This window comes from Leucoraja erinacea, chromosome 20 (genome assembly GCF_028641065.1).
Source record: "Leucoraja erinacea ecotype New England chromosome 20, Leri_hhj_1, whole genome shotgun sequence".
NCBI classification, from domain to species: domain Eukaryota; kingdom Metazoa; phylum Chordata; class Chondrichthyes; order Rajiformes; family Rajidae; genus Leucoraja; species Leucoraja erinaceus.
Genome location: NC_073396.1, coordinates 16,031,283 through 16,047,316, shown reverse-complemented (window position 1 = coordinate 16,047,316; position 16,034 = coordinate 16,031,283). Strand labels below are relative to the sequence as shown.

General features: G+C 44.5%; 1 protein-coding gene across 1 annotated transcript in view; it reads right to left on the bottom strand.

The window, feature by feature from the left end:
• elfn1a (extracellular leucine-rich repeat and fibronectin type III domain containing 1a) overlaps positions 1 to 16,034 on the bottom strand; it is a 245,798-nt gene that overhangs the window by 84,048 nt on the left and 145,716 nt on the right. Inside the window, 1 exon segment of the mRNA XM_055651365.1 lies at positions 14,786 to 14,870. The gene's annotated coding sequence lies outside the window, so the exon portion shown is untranslated.

Genomic DNA, 16,034 nt, shown 5'->3' with positions numbered 1-16,034 from the left:
AGTTGAGCAGCAGTGTAGACTGTCACGAGGTTGCAGAATGGTTTCAAGGGGATATTCACAGGCTGCATGAATTAGTGAAGGCAGTTATTTGTCATGTACATCAATGATCTGGATGATGGTGTGGTAAATTGGATTAGTAAGTATGCAGATGATACTAAGATAGATGGGGTTGCGGGTAATGAAGTAGAGTTTCAAAGTCTACAGAGAGATTTATGCCAGTTGGAAGAGTGGGCTGAAAGATGGCAGATGGAGTTTAATGCTGATAAGTGTGAGGTGCTACATCTTGGCAGGACAAATCAAAATAGGACGTACATGGTAAATGGTAGGGAATTGAAGAATGTAGGTGAACAGAGGGATCTGGGAATAACTGTGCACAGTTCCCTAAAAGTGGAATCTCATGTAGATAGGGTGGTAAAGAAAGCTTTTGGTGTGCTGGCCTTTATAAATCAGAGCATTGAGTATAGAAGTTGGGATGTCATGTTAAAATTGTACAAGGCATTGGTGAGGCCAATTCTGGAGTATGGTGTACACTTTTGGTTGCCTAATTATAGGAAGGATGTCAACAAAATAGAGAGAGTACAGAGGAGATTTACTAGAATGTTGCCTGGGTTTCAGCAACTAAGTTACAGAGAAAGGTTGAACAAGTTAGGGCTTTATTCTTTGGAGCGCAAGGCTAAGGTTGATAGAGGTCTTTAAAATGATGAGAGGGATAGACAGAGTTGACGTGGATAAGCTTTTCCCACTGAGAGTAGGGAAGATTCAAACAAGAGGACATGACTTGAGAATTAAGGGACTGAAGTTTAGGGGTAACATGAGGGGGAACTTCTTTACTCAGAGAGTGGTGGCTGTGTGGAATGAGCTTCCAGTGAAGGTGGTGGAAGCAGGTTATTTTTTATCATTTAAAAATAAATTGGATAGTTATATGGACGGGAAGGGAATGGAAGGTTATGGTCTGAGCGCAGGTATATGGGACTAGGGGAGAATATGTGTTCGGCACGGACTAGAAGGGTCGAGATGGCCTGTTTCCATGCTGTAATTGTTATATGGTTATATGATAATGTTGACCTTTATTGGAAGAGAAAACTCAAAGGACTAGCTCAACAGGTCAGACAACAACTCTGGAGGGCATGGATGGGTGACATTTCATGTCAGGACCCTTCTTCAGACTAATTGTAGTAGGGAGAAGAGGTGAGGGCTGGACAAAGCCAGGCAGGTGATAGGTAGATACAGGTGAGGTGGGATTTTGTTGGCAGACGGGTGGGCAAAGGCCAGAGATGATAATAAGACAAAAGGCTGTACGATAAGGAGAAGAGTGAAATGGGAACCCAGAGGAAGGGATATAGGTGGAAGGGGATGGGGTTGGCCGAAAGAGGGGCGGGATGGTGGGAGAAATGGGTGCACATATGGATGGGGGACAGGGAAGTGAGGGGGGGTAAACAGAGTTGCTATCCTGACCCGGCTGAGCTACACTGTTGTGTGTGTGTTTTTTATTTTGTAAAACCAGCATCTGCAATTTTTTTGTGTCTAAATTCTATTGGAAGAGAATTCAAGTATGAGTAAAGATGTCTCGCTCAATTACATCAGCTCCTGATGAGGCCGCACCTGGAATATTGTGTCTTGTTCCCCCACCAATGAAGAGATTAAATGGATTGTGTGTCTGTTTGGAAGAATAAGGTGTGATCTTATTAAAATATGCAAAATTCCTACAGGTCTTGGTAGGATAGATACAAGGATCTAATTTAATCTGGCTGCAATCTCTGGGACTCGGGGACAGAATATCAGAATAAGGAGTTGGTCATTCAGGACTGAGGTGAGAAGAAATATCTCCATCCAGAGAGTTCTGACATTTTCAACACTATTCAAGTAAGCTACAGAAACAGTCAGTGACTATATTCAGAACAGCCTTTTGGATAGGAAGGAAATCAAGGGATATGGGATTGATGCAAGAAAATAGCTTTGAGGTATAAAATCAACCATGATATTGAATTATGGAGCTGATATGGACTAAATGGTTTAATCCAGCTACTTTTCCTTATGTTTTATGTCTGATAAACGGGGACAGTGAATACTATTTTCTGACTTCAAGGCCCTATTATTGGTGAATATTACTTCAAATGTGCTCATTGTCAATGCTGAAGGATGGAGAAGCATTTTGTGACATGACCTTCGGTAGGACATTTTTTTTAAAAAACAAAGTCAATTTAAAACATTTAGGATGATGTGAGGATGGCAGGTATTTCTTGTCATGATCAATAGACATGTCAATGCTGCTGCTGGAAAGTACTCTGCTTGACAAAAAGAAAAAAATATCATTCTTGCATCACAAAGATCGTTAAATCATTTCTGAGTGGGTTGACTATTGGGAGGGCAGAGGGCAGAGGGCAAAGGGCAAAGGGCACGGTAAGAATGAATGTGACCCAGTGAATGTCCAGAAATTCACCAATGCTCAGGAATAACTTGACTATCATGGCCTTGCATGAAAGCAGCTGATTAGTTGTGTTCTGCCCAGAGCTGTTCCAGGGGTCGAACCTCTTGAATACTTAGTTTAATGGCTTCCCCATCCCCCACCTTCACTCCCTCCACCCTAACGTTTAGAATCATCATTGTCAGACCCTCCATCGCTTTTTCTGTTCCCCTCTCTCCCTCAAAATGTTTCTCTGAACCGACTACTTTGATCAAGCTTCAAGATGAATTAGAATCAAAGGGGGCCACAGTATCTCCTCTACATGTGCGAGACTACGCATAGACTAGGTGACCATCATGCCCAACAGTTGCCCTCGGTCTGCCACGACACACTGAAGCTGCTCATTGTTACCCATTTTAATTCTCCTCCCGATTCCCAAACTGACCTTTCTCTCTTTGGCCTCCTCCACTGTTAGTGCAAGGCCACACACAATCTGCAGGAACAACACCTCGTATTCCACTTGGGTAGCCTACAGCCCAATGACATGAGCATTTAATCTTACAATTTCAGATAATGCCCCCTCCTTATCTACCCAGCCCCACCCACCTTTTGCCCAACTTCCATTCAATTACCCCTGCCCCTCCCCCACCCAATTCCTTTCCCATCCTCCATCTACTCATCTTCCACTCCTCCTTACTCTAGTTCCCATATTTTTCTGTTCCAACTTCCCCAACCATAGTTCCTTTAGACCCACTATCACTCCCTCTAGTTCCCCGCCTTTCCTATCAGATTCCACCACCTGCACCCTTTTTATCTTCTCCACTGCAAGAAATTACGGAGATGTAGCCCAGCCATCATAGAGACCAGACTTCCCACCATTAACTCCATCTACACTTCCTTAGAAAAAGCAGCCAACATAATCAAAGACTTGTCCCACACTGGTCATTCCTTCTTCTCTCTGCTCCTGTCATGCAGAAGGTACAGAAGCTTGAAAGCGTACACCTCCAGATTCTGGAACTGCTTCTGCTCCTCCGTAATCAAGCTTCTGAACAGTCCTTCCATAAGCGAGGGTACTGTCTGATTCACCTCGACCCCATTGGAGACATTAGACTTCATCTATGGAACTGATGCACTACAATGCTGAGAACTATATTCTGCACTGTGTCTTCTTCCTTTGCTCTACCTATGTACTTGAATTTGACTTAATTGCATTCATCTATGGTAAGCATAACTGATCTGTTTGGACACCATGCGAAACAAAGCTTTTCACTGTACCTCAGTACACGTGACAACAATAATAAACCTAATCCTCCAGCCTTGGAGAGTACTCCACCCATCTGGCCAATCTTCCCACACTTGCCATTAATGATCCACCCCTTCCCTCGCCTCTCCCAGCTACCTCCCCTCTACCCCATTAGTCTGAAGAACGGTCCTGATCTGAAACGTCATCTGTCCATTTCCCTCCACAGATGCTGCCCGACCCACTAAGATCCTGCAGCAGTTTGTTTTTGGCTCTAGAATCAAAGGGGAGTTGATAATGGCCATATGTGAGCAATAAGTTGCAGGTGCCGGCAGAATAAGAAGAGTGAGAATTAAATTAGGATTGCTCGCTGAGACCCAATTGGTTGAATTACCTCTTTCTGTGTCAGATAACATTTGTAAGACAATTGGACATTTTATTTGGAAAACAAAGCTTTTGCTGTTGGCTGTTTAAATGGACAATGAAATGAGGGCTGGCAGACAAATGTGGCTGCCTAACTGATGTCAATCATCCTCTCACATACCAACAGCAGAACTTGTATTTCATACTTTTCATACTTGATCCCATAATGACGATCATAGGTACATTGCAGGAACACTGTTGGGAAACTTTTGATGAGGATGAGGAACTTTAGAAAGGATGAGGACATGTCACTAATGGCTTGCTGGAGGAGAGAGATTTTGTGAAGGGTCTTAAAGAAAGAGAAAATGTCGAGAGGTGGGGGAGGGGGGATTTCAAGGCCAGAGCTGTGGAGGCATTGCTGGGCAGCTGCTTGTAATGGTACGAAGGCCATGAGATCACACGGGAAGTTTCGACTCTGGAGCATAGAGATCCAGCAAAATTATAGGATGACACAGATAAACAGGAGCTCGGACTTGGGGAGATTTAAACGCAAGAATGAAACATAGAAACTAGGTGCAGGAGGAGGCCATTCGGCCCTTCGAGCCAGCACCGCTGCTCCCATTTCTCTTCTTCAAAATTTCAAAACCGCACATAAGGCAGGAAGTCCAATGGTTGGTTTATAACTCTGAAGGCATACATTCCAATATATTGTTATTGAAATAGAAGAATAACTGTATAAGGCTCAACATTGATTTTTTTGGTTGTGGGATTGAAACTGATTGGATTCTGGGAAAAGGAGCACTCTGTAGCGTTTAGTTGCCTGCAGATTGCCTGTGATATCAACCTGAGCTGGCTGTTTGGTACGCACACATCAAATAGAAATGCTTCCTGTCGCTGGCCAAGATCTCCTGCAGTAAGCCAATTAAAAAGAAGGAAATCATCTCTCGGCACCCACTGCAAGCCCTCCACTCAGACGTGAAAAATAACATTTTATCTGAAAACAATTAAAAAGAAACCCTGTGTAGGTTGCAGCTCGGATTAGTCAGCGAGATCAACAGGGGGTGGAAGCTTGAAATCGAGTGTGTTGCCATGGCAACCTAGCATTGGATCGAAGGTAAAGCAGGAAAGTAAGTGGCAGGCCCACATGTTCCCATCCCGAGGTTCCCAACCCTCCAGCATCTCAGGAGTGGAGGAGTTGTTTCAGCACCCTGGCACCAGCAGGGAGAAAGAGGTGCCGTGTGAGTTTCTTGCTACCAACTGAGGTACAACTGGTGACCAGGTAAATAGAATCAGTATAGATGGGGACTTAATGGTCAGCATGGACATTATGGACAAGAGGGCTGTTTGACTCCATAACACACTTAATGCTAGCGACCGAGCACACATTCCTCCAAACTAACTCGCTGCCGACATGTGAAGCTTGAGGTTGAGTGAAAGTGTGTTGATGTTGGATGGAGCTCTGCACAGCAATCACAGAGGAACAAACCCAGAAATGCGTCTGTGCAACACCTGAAATCAGGGTTATGTGTAGATGACAACTGCGTCAATGCAGCCTTGAGCAGGTTGCCTACATTGGAAAGGTTAGGTCCCAATTTGTTTGCTCCTGCTGCATGGTTTTCACCTACCCTTGCACAGAACGGGGGACTAGAGTATCCTGGGTTATGGAAGAAAAGGGCACTCTGAAAATAGACACAAAAAGCTAGAATAACTCAGCAAGTCAGACAGCATCTATGGAGAAAAGGAATAGGTGACATTTTGGGTTGAGAAGAAGGGTCTTGACCAGAAAATTCACCTATTCCTTTTCTTTAGAGATGCTGTCTGACTAGTTGAGTTACTTCAGCTTTTTGTGTCTATCTTTGGTTTAAACCAGCATCTGCAGTTCCTTCCTACACAAAAGGGCACTCTGTATGCATAGTAATGTTAATGGCAATTGGTGGAGCAGGATCAAAGGCAAACTCCTGTTCTTGTGTTCTTCTGGTGCAATGTTCTTCAGTGAAATGTTGTGGAAAGGCACCTGATGAAAGGGGCAGCACCTGCTACCATCTCCAGCCAAGCTTTGCAGGAGTTATGTCCATGCAGGCTGTCCATCCACGAGGCAGTCTGTGATCATAGCTCCAATTATTGAAAATCTCCTGTGCCAGATCACACACATGCATGCAACTACTCTCAAAGCCAGGGTCTTGCTCACTCTCAGAGCCTTGCCCCAGGACATTCCCAGGTGCTCCCTCAGTAGAGAGAATACCTTGTTCTGTAAGGCTGTTTGCTTGCCATTTCTAGCCACTCGCTTTAGGTAGTGAGGGGCGAGCGGGGTGTTGGTGAACCCTCCCCCCCCCCCCCCCCCCCCCCCCCACCCCCCCCCCCCCCCCCCCCCCCCGTTGGCCTCCCAGAGGGTGTATTGGCTAAAACCACAGTTTCTCAGTTTTAGGCATTGACCTAAAGTTGTCGGCCACGGGTTGTCTGCAGGAGAGATAAGCCTGGGCCTTTGCAAAAGTCACTCTCATTGAAAGTTGGCCAGTTGCTGTGAGGGAACAGAATTAGGATTGTTCTTCAGTCCATTGTGGCTGAAAATCTTGTTGAAGACAAATTGTTGATGGTACACTTAGGTTAACATCATTTGGGGAGCTGGGTTCCAGATGCAGGGACTTACGACTTTTAGTTGATGTGTATTTAGTGATCAAAATTGGTTTGATCACTGGATTTTTACCTGCAGTGTCCGACTGCCAAAATCACAGGCATTTGTACTCTCATAGATCCTTCCCAGCCCCAGGCAATTTCCTGCCAGGAGGTTCATAGGCTGGCAAGGATCTATGATAGCACAGGAGAAGGCCATGAATGTGCCAGTGGAAGAACCAGAGGTTTGACTGGGCACTACAACACCACAGTCAGCACAACTGTTTTGTGGTTAAGCCGTCCAATTTGTATGAAAAACAAAACATAAACCAAAATGAGTGATTTACTAAGTAAATCATTTTCTTCTTCTGGGCCACTAATGCATGGAGGACATTGGCCATTTGCAGGTGGTGCACAGCAATATGCTCAGATCCCCTGTCACTTTCAATTAGACCAACATGGCCAACACCACCTCTGGACCTCCCATGCTGCGGTCTCACTTCCGTGCCCTGACGAAGCCTTCTTCAGCCCAACCTAAAGAGGACCACTCTGAACACATCCCAGTCAGGTATCTTGACATTGATGCCTTGGGCATTGGCCCATGAACAGTATCTACCATGCCACAATGCAACAACCATTTACTACAGGGGCTGGGAGAATGGTGGACCTTGATCTATTTACCAATGTGTTCAGTTGGTGGATGGATTTGAGGAAATGGATGCAAGGATCAGAGGAGAAATTGCAGGAAAGTGTGTTCACACAGTGGTGGGAGTTTGGTCTCACCTGGATGATCAGATGGCAGAAGTAGAAGCCCTCTGCACACTTCAAAAGCATCTGGATGAGCACAATTTGGTAATGGTATTGGTAATAATTGTCATTGGCACGTGGACCGAGATACAGTGAAAAGCTGCATGGTGTCATCTTCAGAAATATGGGCCAAGATGCGGGATGCGCTTAAGTTGCTCTTGGTTTCCTTAGCCTGGATGTGATAGATTGTACGGACAAATGTGGTGCATTACCTTCCTCTACTTATGCTTGGTTATACATTTATACTAGTTTCAACCAACATTTGAATGTTGTGCTGTCCTGCACGGTACCACTTGAATGGGGTTGGGTGGGGTGAGATGATGGGCTGGTTTGGAGCAAAGGGGAAAAGCAAACCATTAAAAAAAAATGTAATCTTGAAATATCTTTTACTTTGAAACTTCCATCAGTTTGGCATGATTGCACACAGAATAGAGACAGGATCCAGTCGCACACAGAATAGAGACAAGATCCAGTTCAGGCTAAGAAGGCTGAGGGGTCAATAGATAGAATATTCTGCTCATGATCTTATATAGTTCCATCAGCCTACTTCGTTCGCTCCAAGGAATAAAGTCCTAGCTTGTTCAACCTCTCTACAGCTCAGGCCCTTGAGTCCTGGCAACATTCCCGTAAATTGTCTCTGCACTCTTTCCAACTTAACAACATCCTTCCGATAGCAGAGTTACCAAAACTGAACATAATACTCCAAATACAGCCTTATATTTGCCATACCAACATCTTATACAACAATAACATAACATCCCAACTCATACACTCATACCCTGACTGATGGAGGTCAATGTATCAAAAGCCTTTTTGACCACGTGCATGTGACGCCACCTTCAGGGAACTATGTACCTGCACTCCTAGATCCCTCTTGCTCTATAACACACCCCAGTGCCCTGCCCATTATTGTGAAGGTACTACCCTGATTTATCCAGGACAAGGGGTCACAGCTTAAGGATAAGGGGGAAATCCTTTAAAACCGAGATGAGAAGAACTTTTTTTCACACAGAGAGTGGTGAATCTCTGGAACTCTCTGCCACAGAGGGTAGTTGAGGCCAGTTCATTGGCTATATTTAAGAGGGAGTTAGATGTGGCCCTTGTGGCTAAGGGGATCAGGGGGTATTAAGAGAAGGTAGGTACGGGATACTGAGTTGGATGATCAGCCATGATCATATTGAATGGCCGCGGAGGCTCGAAGGGCCGAATGGCCTACTCCAGCACCTAATTTCTATGTTTCTATGTTTCTATGACCTCCAAAAGTGCCACACTTCACACATATCTTCATTCCTCAGCCCACTTGCCCAGCTGATCAAGATTCTGCTGTAATTTTTTATAACCATCTTCACTATCTACGATACCACCCACGTTAATGTCATCTGAAAACGTACTAATCCTGCTTTGTATATGCTCATCGAAATTGTTGATATAAACTACACGCATCAATGGGCCCGGCACCTATCCCTGAGGCACACCACCAGTCACAGGCCTCCAGTCTGAAAAATAACCTTCCACTATTACCTTCTGCTTGCTTCCAGCAAGCCAATTCTCTATCCAGTCGGCTAGCTCTCCCTGGATCCCTTTTGATCTAACCTTCCAGAGCAGCCTGGTCCATATAGACAAATGTCTATGGCTTTGCCCTCTTCAACATTTTTGGTTCGGAGGGCAACACTCAGCTCCCTACTCCCTGATATATTTCAGCATGTCATTGAACCACTGAAGTCCATTCCCCAAATTCTTTTTCAAGAGAAGGGTTAAACGACAACTTCCATTCTGACATTCCTGCTGATGTCAGATCCCAGATTTAAATCACCCTGATTTATAACTATTGAGTCTAAATACGGTATATATAATTTATAGAGACACAAGAGCTTTCTGCTGCCGAAATCTGAAGCACCAAAACAATCTGCTAGAGGAACTCAATGGGTCAAGTAGCATCTGTGGAGGGAAATGGACAGTCGACATTGTAATTGATAATCAGGTCTTCACTATTTCTCTGTACGCAGAATAGCGATTAGTGTTGTGACCTTAACCCTTGCTTTCCCCTTCAGATAGCTTATAGTGAATAGCTTTTGTGAAGGATGAAGTTTGTGGAGCTGTTGCCATGGTAAATATTTGACATTTATTCATAAAACTTGAGTGGGTTGATAATTTGTGTGCAATTGTCTGGAGCTATTTTTCTGAGTTTTGTTTTGAATGCTATAACACAGATGTGGTTTGTTTTAATTGCAAGATGCAGATGGAATCCGGAGCTAGTGAGTGTGGGACATAATCAGCGCAAAGAATGGGGGGAAGATCAGTCAGTCAGGCAACACAAATCTTGAGCTGTCAATCCTCGTGCAAGCTGTGGAGGCCGACATCACCAGAGGGCTTCAGGGCGAGAGCAAGAGATGAAGTGTTGAATAGTGATCTCAGCATAAAGCAAGTAGAGGGAGGGTCTGAGATTGTGTCTTCGAGTTGTACAGCAGAGAAAAGCACCTCATATTTTACTTGGGCAGTTTACAACCCAATAGAATAAATATTGATTGCTCTAACTTCAAGTAACCCTTGCATTACCTCTCTCTCCACCCCTCTCTCCCCTGCCCTGCGGCCCGACTCTGGAGCTTCGGAGGCTCCAGTCACAGGTCCGGTGGACGGTGACATCGGGAGCTCGCGAGTCCCTGGTGGGAGACCCACAACGGCAACTTCTCCCGCCCGATGGGGGGTTGAAGGCGACCCGGACTTGCTAGCGCCCGCCGGGGGCTTTGACATCGGGAGAGGAATGGAGAGCAGGGGAGAGTCAAGACTTTGCCTTCCATCACAGTGAGGAGGAGATTCACTGTGATGGATGTTTGTGTAAATTGTGTTGGTGTGTATCTTGGGTCTTTTCTTGTATGACTGCAGAAACCAAATTTCATTTGAACTTCATTTGAGGTCCAAATGACAATAAATGGAATAGTATTGTACTAGTTTCACTGTCGCCCTGCTGACTTTCACTGTTTGTATCCACTCGTTATCACCTTCTCCACAGCCAACAATGGACCATTGTGGGCTCCACCTTTCCTTGATTATCATTACTGGCTTTGATTTGTACTTTTGCATACCTTTCATTCATTTTTTCCTTGTACCTTTTTATTATACCATTTCCCGTTCCCCTGTATCTCAGTCTGAAGAAGGATCTCGACCCGAAACGTCACCAATTCCTTTTCTCCAGAGGTGCTGCCTGACTCGCTGAGTTACTCCAGTTACTGTGTTTATCTTCAGAGAAACAGGCCCTTTGGCTCATAATGTTCATGCTGACATGTTTGCTGATCCACACTAATCATATTTGCCTGTATTAGGAATGTGGGAAAGGAAACCTGGAATTCATAACCATCAGAAGTGTCAACCCATTCCAGAAAATAGATCTAAAAGGTGAAATTTAATGTATTTCACTCCTCACTTTCGGCCGAGCCCTGACTGACAACTTATTAAATTGCCATCGTCTTCAAGACACAATTTCATCTTGTTCCAAAAGAAGTGATCTTATCGAGTGCCTGATTGTTTCAGCACAGCCTGTCAGTTGTTGACTACAAACGTGAGCACAGCAAGGGGACTCGGTGAACCAGTCTAGCCAAGCAAACCAAATAAATAGTGAGGACGTATTTGTTGTTGCACCCCACAGTGAAACACTGTGTGAGGCTCCTCAGCCTGTTCCTCCTTGCCTTATCCTAACTTAAACCCAGGCAAGAACTTGCATGATATAGCACCTTCCAAAGGCTAGAAACAAATTATGCACAGCAAGCTCACAAAGCAGGGAAGGAAAATGACCGGATAATCTCCTTTTGGGTATTGTTTGAGGAATGAATAAAGATAATACTCCCCTCCAACTGGTTCTCAAAACAGTTGTCACACGGCCTTCTCTGTCCATGTTGCTGGATCGCTGAGTTTTACCTCTCCATCACTTTCTCAAGGCAAGGAGTAGAAATAAAATACTGTCTTTTAAAGTAGGCCATTCGGCCCTTCAAACCAGGTCTGATCTCTGACAAGGTCATGGCTGATCTTGTGTAGGAAGGAACTGCAGATACTGGATTAAATCATCACCCATTCCTTCACTCCAGAGATGCTGCCTGTCCCGCTGAGTTACTCCATCATTTTGTGTCTATCATGGCTGATCTTCCTCCTCAAGAACCATTTTCCTGCTTGATCCCCAAATCCTTTGATTCCTTTAATATCCAGAAATAGTGATCTTAGTTTTGAACACAATCAATAACTGAGGCTCCACATCCCCCTTCCAAAGATGACTATCCTTGTGTAAAAAAATGTCTCCTCATTTCAGCCTTTTACAAGCTAAACCGTGATCCTTGTTCTGGACTTGGTTTAGTTAGTTTATTGTCACGTGTCACAGTGAAAAGCTTATTATCACAGAGAAAATCTTTTGTTGTGTGTGTGCTAACCAGTCAGCGGAAAGAGAATACATGATTACAATCGAGCCATTTACAATGCAAAGATACATGATAAGGGAATAACGTTTAGCGATAAGTTAAAGCCAGTAAAGTCTGATCAAAGATAGTCTGAGGGTCATCAGGATAGTAGTTCAGGACTGCTCTCTGGACTTCCCAACCACTACATTGAATGCATTTAATTGAGATAACTTCCCATTCTTCTGTGGAGAATAAAGTCCATGACAACTCAATCTCTCCTCAGATGACAGATCATCCAGCCCTGGAACTACTCTAGCTCATCTTTGATACACTCCCTCTAACAGGTATAGCATTTTCGGGTAAGAAGATAAAATACACAATATCCCTGATACAGTCTGGTCAAGACCCTGTATCGTTGAGGTAGGAATCCTGTACTCATACCCTCTTGCAATAAAGACTATTATATTGTTTAAATTCCCAACTTTCTACTGCTCTGAATATCTGAGAATTTAAAGAAAAAAGGGTTTTGGCTCTTTCATCTTCCAGAACTGACATCATTTACTTAGAATAGTTATGTGGCTGAGGCAACTTATCAGATCTGTGGGATTGTTTCACAGCAGGAGTTAATACATTTAACATATTGAAGAAGAAACAATATATTCAGGGTATTGGGCAGTGGATATTTCCAGCTGGACACTGCAAGTGAAGTTACCTATTTCAGGTTGTATTGCTTTACAAGCTTACACGAGTCTATGCCACTGTTCAAATGTAGGTCGTGGATGTTGTCTTAACACAGTCTAAGGGGGAAACAAGCTCCTTCATTTATCCTTCATTGGCCTTTGAGCTTCTCCTGGTATTTCACTTCCCTGCCAGAGCCTCCCACTCACCCTCTCTGAGTTGTTCAGCTTTTGTCACTCGCTGTTATGTGTCTCTCTGATCCACCACGCCTTTCTTCCTCTTTAATGACTCTTTATTGCTTTTGATTACTGCTCTTCCTCTCCACCCTGCAGCTCCATCCATCCTTTTGGGATCTGGCTATGGGCTGGGGTACCACTAGGCAATCATTAACCAGGCTTTTAATGCTCCCTGTGCATTCAGCTGTAGGAACAAAAGACATGTTGTATGTCAATGCTTTTCAGAAGTGTTCTAGTGTACTGGCTGGGCAGGACACAATGACAGAAGGGGATGAATCTATGTCTGTGGTAAAGGCTAATGGACCACAGACTGGGAAGTGCCAGGTTATCAACTTGTGGGTGAGAAGGATGTTGGACTGACTGGAAGATACGGCAGAGGGCTAAGTTAGATTAATCTCCTTTACTTGAAAACATCCCTGTCACTGGCACTCCTGGTTCCCATCTTGCTGTGGATCATTGATGGCTCTGTTCAAACTAACCATCACTGGCAAGGTATTGGAATGATATTGGTGTTGGTATGTGTTTAATATACAAGGAGGCATGAATGGAGATCAGAGGATGGGAATTTTCTTTTACAAAAAAGCTGTTGTTGGGAATGAGAGAGCAGCTGGGCCCCACTGCGATCTGACAAAGAGTTGTACATGGTTCAAAGTGCTTGTACATTATTAACCACTTCAGCGAGGTCTTAATGCCTGCTTCAACATACCATGGATATCGAGAGGGGTTTTGGATGCAGGATGTGGTGAATCTATCTCATTCAGAAGGTGGTAAGTAAACAACTGATCAGCTTTCTGTTGGTGAATCCAATGTCCAGGTCCATTACTGAGCTGCACATATCAGGCAGATCCCCTACCTGAATTAGTTCCGGTAATTAATAGAGGAGGAGGTTCATGTAATGGTGGGGTGGCTGTAACAGTTATGGAGAGCAACAGATATCCTTTACATGTGGCAAGTCAAAAGTCGAAGACCATTAATATAAATTAGCTTCTAAATCCAGGACCAAGGTGAGGATCAGTGTCTTTACCCAGAGAGTGGCTTTAATGGTATGGATGAGCAACAGATAAATACATTATGAAGAAAATAAAAAGGACAGTATGCTGAGCTGTACAGGAGTGTGAGGAAGCTTGTGAGAAATGCAATACTGCAGTTGACTAGCTGGGTCAAACAGCCCGTGACCACACCAGGTTCTGGATGATTCTGTGCTGTGGTTCCTGGCCCAGGGGGCCCTGTCCCTGATCCCCAGTTGATAAAGATGAGTTTGCAGATGTTGGCCAAAGACAAGGGGAGATGTTGGAATATGCTGGTGACTTCAGCATCCAAGTGGGAAGAAATTCCATGAGAAGAGGGAGAAGTGTACAAATACTCAAATCCTGACAACATCAGCATTTTTTTTTTTAGCGGGGGGGGGGGGGGGGGGGGAGGGGGGTGAAAAGATAGAGAGAAAGTGAGAAAGGAGGGAGGAAGTAATAGAGGGAAGGGGAGAAAAGGGAGAGAGAGGAGGGACATAGAGGGGAAAAGAGAGGGAAAGGCAGAAAGGGGGAGGTGGTACAGATGGAGGGGGCAGGAGTAGGGGAAGGAGAAGGAGAGAACAAAAGAGTAGAAGATGGAGACGGGGAGAGAGCGGGAGAACGAATTGGAGAGTTTTTAATGGTATTTCTTTCAAAGCTTCTCCACATAAACTGGTAAAACTGATATTTTCCAGTGCAGGGAAAGATTTAAAAGCCTGCAGGCAAATGCTTTTAGTGTGAATAATGTTAGCCTTTAGATCACTGCATAAATAGATATGCTCTCAAAGATCCTGCTTTGCACAACAAAGCAAAAATTATGGCTTTTCTTTGGGAGATGAAACCTTTTCAGAATCAGCTCAACATTAACTAAAATTGTGACAAATCTCAACTGTTACTCCTCGCCCAGCTTTCTTCAAATTGTTTAAAAGGTGTAAATAGCGGACAATGTGACTTGCAAACCCCTGAGGAACTGACGAAAGGATGTCTTTTGTAAATCAAACTGTTAAAAATATTGAACAATGCGCATTGTCGTTGGACAGGTGACATAGAACTCTTACCTCAGATCCACAGAGCTGGCTGTCTTTTTGAAGAGTTTCCAATCTCACTGAAGTAAGACCAAGGCAGGATACTGTTCATCTTCGCCTGTAGTAGCAAGAGAGGAAGAGAAACACTGAGTGGTTGTTCAGATGCAAGATCATCATCACTGTCCCCTCTGCCTTCTAAACTCCACGCTTCTCACAATTTGCTCAGTTCCAACAAAGTGCAAAGGTCCTATTGATCAACTGATAACTAAAGGATTGTCATAGACATCATACTTTGGCTGCAACATCAACCTGAGATGCTGCACACCAATTCAAGTGCTTTGGCTAAATCACCCAACATCTACTGCAAGAGGTCCAGGGGTATTTGTTGTAAGATCTCGACCAATGTTCTTCCCACATGCATTAGAAAGCTTAGGTCAGACGAGATAAAGGAAATTTCAGGACTTTCTCAATGACAACAGCATTTAGAGATCGCTAACCTTTTAAGATGTCTCTGGAGCATTATTGAATGAAATAAGCACTAACATTTTAGAGATTTCAACCAATAGCTTGGCATAAGAGCCAGCTTCTCAGGATCTCAAGGGTGTGGAGGGAGCCTGGACATTGCCAGAACTTGGGGCAGAAGCTCAAACGACTGGAAATGGAGATTTAAGAGGGATTTCAGGGCCTATTGATACATATGTTTAGGTACTGGTGCGGACTGGAGTGGAGCATGGATTGAGTGGTCTGATGGGAGGTCAGGGTCTGATAACAGGGCTATGGTGGGAGGACTGGACAAGGATTTGGTGATTGGGCTAGAGCGAGGGAGGGAGGGCAGGGCATGGAATAGAAGGTGTGAGGGTTGGGGGGGGGGGGGGCTGGAAATTATGTGCTATAAAGGGTGGGGACAAGAGGTGGACATGCATCCTGTGACTTGGTGGAAGGGTTTGGCTGGGATTGGAGGCCTTGGGCATTGGACCAGGTGATTTAGTGGAATGATTAGACAGGGGTTGAAAGGTGAAGGGAGGTGACAGGTGGTGTTGGAGAAAGATCATGTGGTGTAATGAGAGGGTCAGGCAGGGTTTGGAAGGTGTCATGTGTGGGGCTTGGGCATGGATGGGTGGAGTTGGAAGATGCAAGGATTTGCGTTTGAGAGGTGGAGTGGGACACCGAGGGGAGACCCTGACAACATCTGCAGGGAGTTAAGAGCCAAGAGAGTCAAAAGTGTTAAATAATCATATGCACCAGGATTGGATCAATGAAATTCCTAATTGGTGCAGCTTCA